Below are 13,322 nucleotides of genomic sequence, written 5' to 3' on the forward strand. Positions count from 1 at the left end.
GCGTTTTTGAATATTCATCCCCTAAAGTGGTGAAAAAGGGGTTGAAAGTTTGTAAGGATATCAAACATTTTTTCGAACGCAGGACTTGAATCTTTGTATTTGGGGATATTATTAAAATACAGGAAAAGTAATTTCAGCGTTTTGTAAAATTCATCCCCTAACAGGGTTAAACAGGGGTTGAAAGTTTGAATCCATTACAAATGCTTTGAAACTTCTTAGAAAGGCATAATAGCCGATTACAAAAAAAAGTAATTGCAACGTTTTTGGAAATTCAACCCCTAAGGGGGTTAAAAAGTGGATGAAAGTTCGTCTTAGGGTGCAAATTTTATTTTAAGCTAGGAACTTGAATCTTTGCAAAAAGGTATTAAATTAAGATACAAGAAAACAAATTTCAGCGTTTTTAAAAAATCATCCCCCAAGGTGGTAAAACATGGGGTTGAAAATTTGTACGGATATCAAATATTTTTGAGAGTGCGGGACTTGAATCTTTGTATTTGATGATATTATTAGAAGACAGGACAAGTTATTTCAGTGTTTTGTAAAATTAATCCCCTAACAGGGTTAAAAAGGGGTTGAAAGTTTGTATGGAGTTCAAATTTTATTTTAAGCTAGGAACTTGAAACTTCGTAAAAATATATGTTATTAAAATACAAGAAAACTAATTTCAGCGTTTTTGAATATTCATCCCCTAAAGTGGTGAAAAAGGGGTTGAAAGTTTGTATGGATATCAAACATTTTTTCGAACGCGGGACTTGAATCTTTGTATTTCGGGATATTATTAAAATACAGGAAAAGTAATTTCAGCGTTTTGTAAAATTCATCCCCTAACAGGGTTAAACAGGGGTTGAAAGTTTGAATCCATTACAAATGCTTTGAAACTTTTTAGAAAGGCATAATAGCCGATTACAAAAAAAGTAATTGCAACGTTTTTGGAAATTCAACCCCTAAGGGGGTTAAAAAGGGGATGAAAGTTCGTCTTAGGGTGCAAATTTTATTTAAAGCTAGGAACTTGCAACTTCGTAAATAGGTAGTTAGGTAGTAGGTTTTATTAAATAGAGGACATGAAAATCTTCTAAGGGGGTTTAGAGGGATTACATCGAGGACAATTTTATTCAGTTAGGGGCTTGAAACTTCGTACCTAGGTTGTGAAAGAAAAGTCTCATGCGTTGTATAATATTAATAATTAAGAAATGATTAACCGTCCTACCGCAATCTCTTGCTGCATAATGTTCTAAGCTAATGTAGAATATATAACCACCAATATACAAATCCACGCGTACGAAGTCGCGGGCAACAGCTAGTCTATATATATAAATGCACGTGTCCTGACTGATTGACTGACTGACTGACTGACTGACTGACTCATCAACGTAGAGCCGAAACTACAAATGCTAGAAAGTTGAAATTTGGACACTAGGTTGCATTTATAAAATGTATAAGAGCTAAGGAGCGATTTTGAGAAATTCAACCCCTAAGGGGGTTAAAAAGGGGATGAAAGTTTGTATGGGGTTCAAGTTTTATTTTGAGCTAGGAAATTGAAACTTTGTAAAAATGTACTATATTAAAAAACAAGAAAATTAATTTCTGCGTTTTCGAAAATTCATCCCCCAAGGTGGTGAAAAAGGGGTTGAAAGTTTATATGGAGATCAAATATTTTTGTGAGTGTTGGACTTGAAACTTTGTATATGGGGATACTATTATAAGACGGGAAAAGTAATTTCAGCGTTTTTGAAAATTCATCCCCTAACAGGGTTAAAAAGGGGTTGAAAGTTTGAATCCATTACAAATGCTTTGAAACTTCTTAGAAAGGCATAATAGCCGATGACAAAAAAAAGTAATTGCGACGTTTTAGGTAATTCAACCTCTAAGGGGGTAAAAAAGGGGATGAAACTTTGTCCTGGGGTGCAAATTTTATTTTAAGCTAGGACCTTGAAACTTCGTAAAAAGGTATTAAATTAAAAAACAAGAAAACTAATTTCAGCGTTTTTAAAAATTCATCCCCCAAGGTGGTAAAAAAGGGGTTGAAAATTTGTACGGAGATCAAATATTTTTGAGAGTGCGGGACTTGAATCTTTGTATTTGGGGATATTATTAAAATACAGGAAAAGTAATTTCAGCGTTTTGTAAAATTCATCCCCTAACAGGGTTTAAACAGGGGTTGAAAGATTGAATCCATTACAAATGCTTTGAAACTTCTTAGAAAGGCATAATAGCCGATGACAAAAAAAAGTAATTGCGACGTTTTAGGTAATTCAACCTCTAAGGGGGTAAAAAAGGGGATGAAACTTTGTCCTGCGGTGCAAATTTTATTTTAAGCTAGGACCTTGAAACTTCGTAAAAAGGTATTAAATTAAAAAACAAGAAAATTAATTTCTGCGTTTTCGAAAATTCACCCCCAAGGTGGTGAAAAAGGGGTTGAAAGTTTGTATGGAGATGAAATATTTTTGTGAGTGTTGTATATGGGGATATTATTATAAGAAGGAAAAGTAATTTCAGCGTTTTTGAAAATTCATCCCCTAACAGGGTTAAAAAGGGGTTGAAAGTTTGAATCCATTACAAATGCTTTGAAACTTCTTAGAAAGGCATAATAGCCGATGACAAAAAAAAGTAATTGCGACGTTTTAGTTAATTAAACCTCTAAGGGGGTAAAAAAGGGGATGAAACTTTGTCCTGTGGTGCAAATTTTATTTTAAGCTAGGACCTTGAAACTTCGTAAAAAGGTATTAAATTAAAAAATAAGAAAACTAATTTCAGCGTTTTTAAAAATTCATCCCCCAAGGTGGTAAAAAAGGGGTTGAAAATTTGTACGGAGATCAAATATTTTTGAGAGTGCGGGACTTGAATCTTTGTATTTGGGGATATTATTAAAATACAGGAAAAGTAATTTCAGCGTTTTGTAAAATTCATCCCCTAACAGGGTTAAACAGGGGTTGAAAGATTGAATCCATTACAAATGCTTTGAAACTTCTTAGAAACGCATAATAGCCGATGACAAAAAAAAGTAATTGCGACGTTTTATGTAACTCAACCTCTAAGGGGGTAAAAAAGGGGATGAAACTTTGTCCTGGGGTGCAAATTTTATTTTAAGCTAGGACCTTAAAACTTCGTAAAAAGGTATTAAATTAAAAAACAAAACTAATTTCAGCATTTTTAAAAATTCATCCCCCAAGGTGGTAAAAAAGGAGTGGAAAATTTGTACGGAGATCAAATATTTTTGAGAGTGCGGGACTTGAATCTTTGTATTTGGGGATATTATTAAAATACAGGAAAAGTAATTTCAGCGTTTTGTAAAATTCATCCCCTAACAGGGTTAAACAGGGGTTGAAAGTTTGAATTCATTACAAATGCTTTGAAACTTCTTAGAAAGGCATAATAGCCGATAACAAAAAAAAAAGTAATTGCAACGTTTTTGGAAATTCAACCCCTAAGGGGGTTAAAAAGGGGATGAAAGTTCGTCTTAGGGTGCAAATTTTATTTTAAGCTACGAACTTGAAACTTTGCAAATAGGTATTAAATTAAGATACAAGAAAACAAATTTCAGCGTTTTTAAAAATTCATCCCTCAAGGTGGTAAAACATGGGGTTAAAAATTTGTACGGATATCAAATATTTTTGAGAGTGCGGGACTTGAATCTTTGTATTTGGGGATATTATTAGAAGACAGGAAAAGTTATTTCAGCGTTTGGTAAAATTCATCCCCTAACAGGGTTAAAAAGGGGTTGAAAGTTTGTATGGCGTTTAAATTTTATTTTAAGCTAGGAACTTGAAACGTCGTAAAAATATATGTTATTAAAATACAAGAAAACTAATTTCAGCGTATTTGAATATTCATCCCCTAAAGTGGTGAAAAAGGGGTTGAAAGTTTGTATGGATATCAAACATTTTTTCGAACGCGGGACTTGAATCTTTGTATTTGGGGATATTATTAAAATACAGGAAAAGTGATTTCAGCGTTTTGTAAAATTCATCCCCTAACAGGGTTAAACAGGGGTTGAAAGTTTGAATCCATTACAAATGCTTTGAAACTTCTTAGAAAGGCATAATAGCCGATAACAAAAAAAAGTAATTGCAACGTTTTTGGAAATTCAACCCCTATGGGGGTTAAAAAGGGGATGAAAGTTCGTCTTAGCGTGCAAATTTTATTTTAAGCTACGAACTTGAAACTTTGCAAATAGATATTAAATTAAGATACAAGAAAACAAATTTCAGCGTTTTTAAAAATTCATCCCCCAAGGTGTTAAAAATTTGTACGGATATAAAATATTTTTGAGAGTGCGGGACTTGAATCTTTGTATTTGGGGATATTATTAGAAGACAGGAAAAGTTATTTCAGTTTTGGTAAAATTCATCCCCTAACAGGGTTAAAAAGGGGTTGAAAGTTTGTATGGCGTTCAAATTTTATTTTAAGCTAGGAACTTGAAACTTCGTAAAAATATATGTTATTAAAATACAAGAAAACTAATTTCAGCGTTTTTGAATATTCATGTAAAGTGGTGAAAAAGGGGTTGAAAGTTTGTATGGATATCAAACATTTTTTCGAACGCGGGACTTGAATCTTTGTATTTCGGGATATTATTAAAATACAGGAAAAGTAATTTCAGCGTTTTGTAAAATTCATCCCCTAACAGGGTTAAACAGGGGTTGAAAGTTTGAATACATTACAAATGCTTTGAAACTTCTTAGAAAGGCATAATAGCCGATGACAAAAAAAAGTAATTGCAACGTTTTTGGAAATTCAACCCCTAAGGGGGTTAAAAAGGGGATTAAAGTTCGTCTTAGGGTGCAAATTTTATTTTAAGCTAGGAACTTGAAACTTTGCAAAAAGGTATTGAATTAAGATACAAGAAAACAAATTTCAGCGTTTTTAAAAATTCATCCCCCAAGGTGGTAAAACATGGGGTTGAAAATTTGTACGGATATCAAATATTTTTGAGAGTGCGGGACTTGAATCTTTGTATTTGGGGATATTATTAGAAGACAGGTTAAGTTATTTCAGCGTTTTGTATAATTCATCCCCTAACAGGGTTAAACAGGGGTTGAAAGTTTGAATCCATTTCAAATGCTTTGAAACTTCTTAGAAAGGCATAATAGCCGATTACAAAAAAAGTAATTGCAACGTTTTTGGAAATTCAACCCCTAAGGGGGTTAAAAAGGGGATGAAAGTTCGTCTTAGGGTGCAAATTTTATTTTAAGCTAGGAAATTGAAACTTTGCAAAAAGTTATTGAATTAAGATACAAGAAAACAAATTTCAGTGTTTTTAAAAATTCATCCCCCAAGGTGGTAAAACATGGGGTTGAAAATTTGTACGGATATCAAATATTTTTGAGAGTTCGGGACTTGAATCTTTGTATTTGGGGATATTATTAGAAGACAGGAAAAGTTATTTCAGCGTTTTGTAAATCCCCTAACAGGGTTAAAAAGGGGTTGAAATTTTGTATGGAGTTCAAATTTTATTTTAAGCTAGGAACTTGAAACTTCGTAAATATATATGTTATTAAAATACAAGAAAACTAATTTCAGCGTTATTGAATATTCATCCCCTAAAGTGGTGAAAAAGGGGTTGAAAGTTTGTATGGATATCAAACATTTTTTCGAACGCGGGACTTGAATCTTTGTATTTCGGGATATTATTAAAATTCAGGGAAAGTAATTTCAGCGTTTTGTATAATTCATCCCCTAACAGGGTTAAACAGGGGTTGAATGTTTGAATCCATTACAAATGCTTTGAAACTTCTTAGAAAGCCATAATAGCCGATTACAAAAAAAGTAATTGCAACGTTTTTGGAAATTCAACCCCTAAGGGGGTTAAAAAGGGGATGATAGTTCGTCTTAGGGTGCAAATTTTATTTAAAGCTAGGAACTTGAAACTTCGTAAATATGTAGTTAGGTAGTAGGTTTTATTAAGGTGACGGTAGAGGTGGGTAAATTTTCAGATTCTGTCAATTTACCCCATTTCACACACAAGCGCACTTCACGCACACTACCTCACTTTACTGGGATAGGTCACTGACCCATCAAGTTTTTTTTAAGATAGCGTTTTGAGTTTAGTGGCCTCCTTTTAGGAAAAGCGTTCCATTGAAAGAAGAAAGAGAAACAATACATTTAATCTTGCTTTCCTTGTCTGTTCATGTCACACGTGACGTATTTAAATTCTAATAATTCATTTGGTTGTTGACAATTTTCTACATTATGGCTTTGTCGAGATACGCGTTTTCTAAAGTTAAACCGAATAAAACCAGATGTCATTAAGTCAGATGTAAAATTTTATTTACTACTCTATACGACTTTTCATAAGGCTCAAAATCAATTAAATGAGAATTTAAATAAATAAAGTTCCGGCAGGGTGCAAAATTTAATTAAGGCGGACAAAATAAAATTTGAAAATATATGGAAACAGTGTTGGCTAATGTACCCCTAATATCTTTACCGATTTACTTTTATGTGGTATATTCGCCTTTTGTTTCACTATTAAATTAATACAATTAAAATAAAAAATATTATACCGGTATTCCACCGGTATTATTTCAGTGCTGAAGCGATTATCTTCGATCGTAGCCTTGATAATGTAGGTGTTGATAGTTACTTACGGCGGTAGGAGCGGCAATGAACCCCGTGCAGAGTAGAACGTGAGGTGCGTTGGGATAAGTGCATATATCTACTTATAATTCTTTGGCTGGTTGGTAACCCTCTATATTTTATTTTTTGTTTTACTGTTATTAGGTTAAGGGAGTTTTAGGGAGTGAAAAAAAAATGATTTTCGTTTTATGCGCTCGCGTGATTGCCGATGGATTATAATTAGACAAAAGAACTTGTTTTCCACGCATCGAATGTAGATCCCTATGACACTTCCTCCAAGTCTTCTCCAATAATGTTTATACCGTATTTTAATTACCTACCTTAAATGTTACATTTCTAAATATTTTTTTGTGCTATACATACTTAAAAAAAATCGCTGGAGGCCTAGCGGTAAGAGCGTGCGAATTGCAATTCCGGCTCGTACCAATGAGTTTTTCGGAACTTATGTACGAAATATAATTTGATATTTACCAGTCGCTTTTCGGTGAAGGAAAACATCGTGAAAAAACCGGACTAATCCCAATAAGAGCCTAGTTTACCCCCTATGGGTTGGAAGGTCAGATGGCAGTCGCTTTCATAAAAATTAGTGCCCACGCCAATTTATGGGATTAATTGCCAAGCGGACCCCAGGCTCCCTTGAGCCGTGTCAAAATGCCGGGACAACGCGAGGAAGATGATGATGATGTGACACATACTTCCAAAAAAATCTACAAATATTTTACGTGACAACTGCTTATAAGTAAATATTATGTAGGTACACTTATAAAGTTTAAAGTAGAAAATATCTTATAGGTACATAATATAAAAACCGATCATGTACGAGTAGGATTCACTATGGGTTCCACAGTTACACATTTTTATTGCATATTTTTTGTTTAAGACCAACTCACCTATTATAGGACATAGGTCTTCCATTAATCTTTTGGCGTTGAACTATTTTTTGTATATGTATTTATGTAATACAATTCTGAGTTAGGTTATGGTACATTTTTGCTCACCTACTTATAATTATGTATTATATCTGATATGTCACATGATACCAAAAATCGCCGCAAAGTTAAAAGTTCATTTATTTACGTTACTCATCTTCGGATCACCGACTTACTACTTCCTTACTTGACATATGTGTACTAAATTTCAATTGAACTAGTCCAGTAGTTACGGTGAAAATTGGCTTTAACAAAATGGCAGACACACGAGTGATCTTATAAGGGAGATTATTTTCCTTGAGTGAATGGTATGCATTTACCCCAATGCACCTCACATTCCACGCGGCGCGGCGTAATCTGGCCCCTATTTCACCACGGTGACAGGTACGACAAAAACATCACTGTTATTGACGCCATAGGCATCCATGGACTACAGTTACCGCTAACACTGATTTAAACTTTCACGATTTTTACACATTATTAAATTGTACAACGGAACCGCAAAACGTTCAAGCGGATAAACAAGACCAAGTGCGGGTAGTTCGAAAAACTCGCGCGGTTAGAAGATGCTGATGTCAACTTAAGCCAGTCTTCTCCGAGACCACGGGGACAACGCCGTCCTCGAAACGTCGGAGGTAAATCTTAAAACTTAGATACGCGATTAAGTCCCGTTGTACAATTTAATAATACAGTTACCGCTTACCATCGGGCGGGCCGTATTCGTGTTTGCCACCGTCATTGTACCTATTATTAAAAAAAAACTTTATTATATCGGATATAACAGACATTTCTCTCGCGAAAAAATCTTGTGACAATTGTCACAAGATTTTTCAAAGAATTTTCGGTAAGTCTTGACAGGAAATGAGTTCTGTGTCGCAATTTCGATACAGTTGCCGTGTTTCTTGTGACAATTGTCATTAGCTTCGCAAAATAAGAATTTTTTAGTGGCAATATAATGGAGTTTATTTATTTATTTATTAAAATGTTGGTGGCAAACAAGCACATCGCCCGTCCGATGGTAAGCGGTTACCGTAGCCTATGGAGGCCTGTGACGTCAGCAACAGTGATGTCGACAACTGTCGCACCTGTCACCGTGGTCGTGGTGAAATAGGGGCCAGTAAGTACCTAATAATCGCAGTGGTCTTAAGTGTCACAGACCCTACTGGCGCTTAAGTCCTTTATGACAATTTCTGCCTATTTTATATTGTTCAAAAAAAAAAGAAACCGAATAATTATATCGGACTACCAAATTTTCACGAGAATCAGTTGAGAAATGTGATATGCAAAGGAGAAGAATTCGGACATACGAAAGCATTTTTGCCCAAGTTGAAACGGAGACCTTCGCCAACGCTCGGTCAATGATGGTTTAGGTACAGCTAGCTGCAGAGAAAAGGTACCACCCCTGCATACAATTATCTATCTGGTCGTACCTTTTCTCTGCAGCTGACTGTACACCTAAAAAAATGGTTGTCCCTGCTGTAATTTTATACCGGTACCGTACTTTGTATTTCAACCGGTATAGTTTTACCTTCAAAACGAACCGGTATTGATAAATAATAACGGTACCATACCGCTTATACCGTAAAGAAAGCATGATGCAGTCTCTGCTTTGCACAATTATTGTGTGGACAAAATTCTTATAATCATCGAAACATACATACCCACGCACATAATGTCATTGAAATAAATAGTAGTTTATGCAACAGTGATATAATAAGGGTTCTTAAAATTCAAGGGTCGAAGTTACAAAACGAGACGTAGTCGAGTTTTGTAAAAAAAGACCCGAGAATTTTAAGAACCAATTATGAGCTGTTGCATACATTACTTTTTCTATGACAGCTGCAGCAAAAAAAAAAAAAAAAGTCGAGTTTTGTAAAAAAAGACCCGAGAATTTTAAGAACCAATTATGAGCTGTTGCATACATTACTTTTTCTATGACAGCTGCAGCAAAAAAAAAAAAAAAAAAAAAAAAAAAAAAAAAAAAAAAAAAAAAAAAAAAAGAGAGTTATTATTTAAAAAAAGAGATTATTAAAAAAAAGGGTTATTATTAAAAAAAAGTTATTATTAAAAAAAAAGAGTTATTATTTAAAAAAATTGAGTTATTATTTAAAAAAAAAAGAGTTATTATTGTAAATGAAAACATACCTCTTTCAATCAAGATGATCGGAACTTGTATCTTTAAAAAAAATAAAGCAGTTGTATTATACTCATAAGATGACTGCTAGCAGTCATCTTATGAGCCTATAGACAAAGCATTCAAATGACATTGCTTTAGATATCACTGTCAGTCATTTAATTGACACATTTAAGTGCTGGAGTAGAAAAACATTGTTATTTTATAGTAAATTTATATAATACTCGATATATACACATAACAATAACCAGACCGCAGCGGTATTAGCCTGTAAGCTTCATCTCTTGTCTCCAAATCCGCAAAAACTAGTTAGTACTAAATGCTAGTCTAGCTGTTATTTTATTCTTGAAGATTATGGCTTGTTTCTTGATTATTGAGAACAGCACGTAATCGCACACATATAGACGGAACGAACGGCAACAAAGTAGGTGTAGACACTAAGACTTTCAGGTATTAAACGAATTACGCTTCGTATTAATAGGTAAGTAATATTTAAATGAATATATAATATTCTCTAACGTAAATACAAGATTACAATTGACATCAAATGTCATTGACGTACAGAAGTCATATACTTTTTTTTAATGACGCAAAATTGATACCAGCATAATGAAAATCAATCCCAATCAGTAAAACGAGTCTTTAAACTTTTTTCATTTTAAGCGGGTTTTGAAGGAACAAGTTACTTAAATTCAATTGTAATCGTATTGTTTTAGGATAGTTTACTGCTGTTTTCGATCGTTACGACCTGTAAATAACAACAAATCAAATTTTAAATAAATTTATTTACCCTATTTTTTGAAATACAATTTATCTACTGGTATACATTTTCGTATGCGTATATGATGAAATGTCTAAATAATGTCAAAAACGAGCTACGACGAAGTACACGTCTGCTTCGATCCAAGGCCAGCGGCCATCTGACTCGAAGAAGAATTTTGAGTGATGTCGTCAATGTATGGAAATTGTACGAAAGTTTACATTTGGGATTGAATTTCTGTGTTGTATTTGTGAGTAAAAATATAAGTAGATAATAATTTGCTAGTTTAGTTATCTAGCTTTCAAAATCACACAACAACTCAATTACTGTTAAAGGCAAAACTGTAATGCGTGTTGCTCAAACGGAACTCCATATTTTGATTTTTGGATACTTTTAGTGTCGATTTGTAGAGAATTACAGCAAATAAAAAATATTATGCCGTAAAGAGCCGGTACACGGCTTCTTCGTGAACAAATTTACGTATAATTTAATGCAGTTATTAAACATTTCTTGAACAAATTGATTGCACAAAGTGAGCTCTAAATCGAAAACGTCATATACCGTCCCCTTAAATAGAGGACATGAAAATCTTCTAAGGGGGTTTAGAGGGATTACATCGAGGACAATTTTATTCAGTTAGGGGCTTGAAACTTCGTAGGTTGTAAAAGACAAGTCTCATGCGTCGTATAATATTAATAATTAAGAAATGATTAACCGTCCTACCGCAATCTCTTGCTGCATAATGTTCTAAGCTAATGTAGAATATATAACCACCAATATACAAATCCACGCGTACGAAGTCGCGGGCAACAGCTAGTACCTATAATAAAGAGACAAACCGTTTTAATACATAATTTAAATATACTTACTTATACGTGTAATCTATAATAATTGGTATACTTATTTACTTACTTACTTACTTACTTACTTACTTACTTACGGCGTCGTCATTTTACAAACGTGAAGTCGTTTGTAAATTGACGACGCCGTTTGTAAACGGCGGATTCCTACAAAATGCCTGCGACATATACGAGTAGACCATCACTACTATTTTGTTTAACATTTGAATGATGTTTTTATATAGTTAAAACTGATGGAGCACAATTACCCAGTGGGGAATAAAGTGGGCATATTTTACGGTACTCATTTATCCACAGAACTCACTCAATATTAAGAAAAATATATATTTTGGAGACAATCTTACACAGATCGACCCAAACTAAGCCTTGTACTATTGTACAGTCAACAGCAATAGTTGCTAAACGGGCGAGGTGTTAAAAATGATCCTGAATGACTTTATTGTTAAGAGAATAAAAGCGTGAAGAACGTACTAGGCGTCAGTATACAAACTTATATAGATAAATACATACTTAAATAGATACATAGATATACTTAAATAGATACATTAAACATCCATAACTCAGGAACAAATATTCGTGATGAACATACAAATAAGTCAATGCCCTTACCAGGATTCGATCCCGGGACTTCCTGCTTCGTAGGCAGGGTCACTACCGACTAGGCTAGGACTAGGAGGATACACAGAGATACTCATACATAAAAAAGTACATCCAGCATGCAGCAATGGACTACATTCGTCTAAATCTACAAAAAATTCAATTGATTTAAAAATAGTTGTCTCTCATTTTTGGTCAGTGCGGCGAAATAGTTTAAATTTTATTGCCCGTATTACTTCTACACTGTTCAAATTTCAACTTTACAGATTTTCGATTGTTGCAAGAAAATGACAAGCGAAACTTACTTAGTTACACTAAATTCTAAATCATTAACGTAAGAGACACTTCTGAAGATGCAAGTATTGCAAGTGTCCATTTGTTTCGGAGTCTCCTTACTATCTGGTGAGCTGTAGGTACACAAATTTACCACTGACGAACAAAGTTATCAAAGGATTTTCTGCTAACCTAAAACTTATAATTAAAATATGCCTATTATGTATATTGTACGTAAACAATTTCATTTTAAAGTAGGAAGCAGTTTTGTAACTTCGTACGTATATAAAGTATAATATTAGATGACTATGATATAACCCAGTAAGTTATGTGGCCAACAAGACAAATTGCCAGCATTCGCCCCTTGTGGATATTACGTAACATTTATCGATGTCTATTGTCAGTAATATTATAATAGCTGGGCAGCAATAAGCTCACAGCAATCAGCATCGCTTACTGAGTACTCGCTTTAGGTAAACCACTATATATTGACATCTGTGACATCAGAGATTAGGTATACTTACATACATTGGGTCGTCTAGGGGGACTATAATAGTATATTATAGTAGGGCTATCGTAAACTTTGACATTTAATATTCGTCTATTGCGTGCGTTGGAGATAAACATTCTTGGATTTTCAATGTTGCGGAAGCTATCCTAAGGAAAATGATTGGTTAGCGTGGATATAACAGTACAGATCTAGCAACTTCAGAAATACATAAATAGTTGTTGAATAAGTAATCCGCCTATACCAAATTTAAAGCATACGAGTATGCACATTGCACCTTCAATTTATAGATTTAAGCAATCTGAACAGAACAGATCATCCTACGCCTATAATTTATCATTAGCCTGACTACCAACACACCAGATAACTATAAGAAATATTTTGGACCCTTTTGTTCACTATAAATTAGTACCTATATAAAATATGTAAATATACTGCACATTCACATATCGCATCGCAACCGGTCACACGTCGGTATAAATACTTCTACTTGTTTTTTGTCATTGTCACGACGTGACATAGGTAGGTACCTATTAGGTAATAGAGATCCTTTTAAATTTAAATATAAATCGACTACTGTTTGATTTGTTACTTTGAAGTAACCGGTTTAGTAGTACCTATATAGGTATAAGGAAAGGGGAAGAAAATATACCTACTCGTAATGTACCTAAGAAGCTTCATAGGA

This window comes from Cydia amplana, chromosome 8 (genome assembly GCF_948474715.1).
Source record: "Cydia amplana chromosome 8, ilCydAmpl1.1, whole genome shotgun sequence".
NCBI classification, from domain to species: Eukaryota; Metazoa; Arthropoda; class Insecta; order Lepidoptera; family Tortricidae; genus Cydia; species Cydia amplana.